Source organism: Carya illinoinensis, chromosome 5 (genome assembly GCF_018687715.1).
Source record: "Carya illinoinensis cultivar Pawnee chromosome 5, C.illinoinensisPawnee_v1, whole genome shotgun sequence".
Lineage (NCBI taxonomy): Eukaryota > Viridiplantae > Streptophyta > Magnoliopsida > Fagales > Juglandaceae > Carya > Carya illinoinensis.
Genome location: NC_056756.1, coordinates 21,881,480 through 21,883,979, shown reverse-complemented (window position 1 = coordinate 21,883,979; position 2,500 = coordinate 21,881,480).

The following is a 2,500-nucleotide window of genomic DNA, read 5'->3' as shown; positions in this document are numbered from 1 at the left end:
CATGCACATGGGGTCGAGGCTGGCTAAGTTCCCCCCCACTGACGGGCACCGTGGCAAAGCCCACGCATGCACATGGTGTCGAGGCTGGCTAAGTTCCCCCCCACAGACGGGCACCGTGGCAAGCCCACGCATGCACATGGGGTCGAGGCTGGCTAAGTTCCCCCCCACTGACGGGCACCGTGGCAAGCCCACGCATGCACATGGTGTCGAGGCTGGCTAAGTTCCCCCCCACTGACGGGCACCGTGGCAAGCCCATGCATGCACATGGTGTCGAGGCTGGCTAAGTTCCCCCCCACTGACGGGCACCGTGGCAAGCCCACGCATGCACATGGTGTCGAGGCTGGCTAAGTTCCCCCCACACACGGGCACCATGGCATGCCCTGACAGCCCCTTGACCCTCCCCCTGACCCTGACAGCCCCACGGGCCATGCGCTGACACTGCCGCTGACATGCACGGGGGCAAACACTTTTCCCGTGCTTTTGGACGATCGAAACCACCCAAATTGGTTTCCTAAATTCATTCCAATATATTTTGGATGTGTTCCAAGAATCACCTACCGTTAATGGAACATTTTCAATTTTTTTTGATTTTTCGGTATTTTTAAACCTAAAAAATTTTTAAAAAAAATCCCGACATCAAAAAATTGTAAGGCTTGTTCCTACTTCAAGATATGATTTATCTAAGCATGCCTGCAAAAAATCTCATTCAAATTCAAAGTATTTCAATAAAAAAAGCCTTTATGTTTGCTCGGAAAATTGATGTTTCCTCCTGCCAGTTGGGATATGGCTCTAAATGCTCTTTAGGGGGGGCATGCAAGGCCCCAACATGGGCAGCCAGGAGGGCTGTCCATGATGCCCCCCTCACATGGGCATGCCCCTCGCGCCCATGGAAAAGGCGAGTGCCCACCCCCCCCATGCCACCGGCGGGGGGACTCGTCTCCACCGCCGGCGGCCGCGGTGGTTGGTGGTGGCCGCCGGCGGCCAAAAACGTCCCGACGAAATTTTTTGGGCTCGTTAACGTGGGGGTGATTCTTACGTTCTCGTTTGCTTTCTAACAACAAGCTTGTGCTCTAGGGATGGATATGGTGGCACTACGTGCCACGCATGGGCTTGTTGATGGGGGCAATCGTTGATGTTGGGGGCTTTCTCACGTTGTCGAGCCCCACCAAAAACGTCGGGACGAAATTTTTTGGGCTCGTTAATGTGGGGGTGATTCTTACGTTCTCGTTTGCTCTCTAGCAACAAGCTTGTGCTCTAGGGAAGGATTATGGTGGCACTACGTGCCACGCATGTGCTTGTTGGTGGGGGGCAACCGTTGATGTTGGGGGCTTTCTCACATTGTCAAGCCCCACCAAACGAAATTTTTTGGGCTCGTTAACGTGGGGGTGATTCTTACGTTCTCGTTTGCCCTCTAGCAACAAGCTTGTGCTCTAGGGAAGGATATGGTGGCACTACGTGCCACGCATGGGCTTGCTGATGGGGGGCAATCGTTGATGCTAGGGGCTTTCTCACATTTTCGAGCCCCCCGGTGCTCTAGTTGACCCCATGGCGGTTGGGCCTATTCGTTAGGGTGCTTCCTTGGCAACATGACTGTGCACGGCGGATGGTGTTATGGCACCCAGTGCTATGCACACGGTTGCTCTTGGTGGTATTCGGATGATGTTGACCTTGTTTCCATGGGTTGAACCGGGATGCACACCAAACGAAAATTTTTGGGCTTGTTAACGTGGGGGTGATTCTTATTTTCTCACGTTTTTGAGCCCCCCGGTGCTCTAGTTGACCCCATGGCGGTTGGGCCTATTCGTTAGGGTACTTCCTTGGCAACATGACTGTGCACGGCGGATGGTGTTATGGCACCCAGTGCTACGCACACGGTTGCTCTTGGTGGTATTCGGATGATGTTGACCTTGCTTCCATGGGTTGAACCGGGATGCACACCAAACGAAAATTTTTGGGCTTGTTAACGTGGGGGTGATTCTTATTTTCTCACGTTTTTGAGCCCCCCGGTGCTCTAGTTGACCCCATGGCGGTTGGGCCTATTCGTTAGGGTGCTTCCTTGGCAACATGACTGTGCACGGCGGATGGTGTTATGGCACCCAGTGCTACGCACACGGTTGCTCTTGGTGGCATTCGGATGATGTCGGCCTTGCTTCCATGGGTTGAACTTGGACGCCAACAAACGAAATTTTTTGGGCTCGTTAACGTGGGGGGTGTTTCTTACGTTCTCGTTTGCTCTCTAGCAACAAGCTTGTGCTCTAGGGAAGGATATGATGGCACTACGTGCCACGCATGGGCTTGTTGATGGCGGGCAATCGTTGATGTTAGGGGCTTTCTCACGTTTTCGAGCCCCCCGGTGCTCTAGTTGACCCCATGGCGGTTGGGCCTATTCGTTAGGGTGCTTCCTTGGCAACATGATTGTGCACGGCGGATGGTGTTATGGCACCCAGTGCTACGCACATTGTTGCTCTTGGTGGTTTTCGGATGATGTCGACCTTGCTTC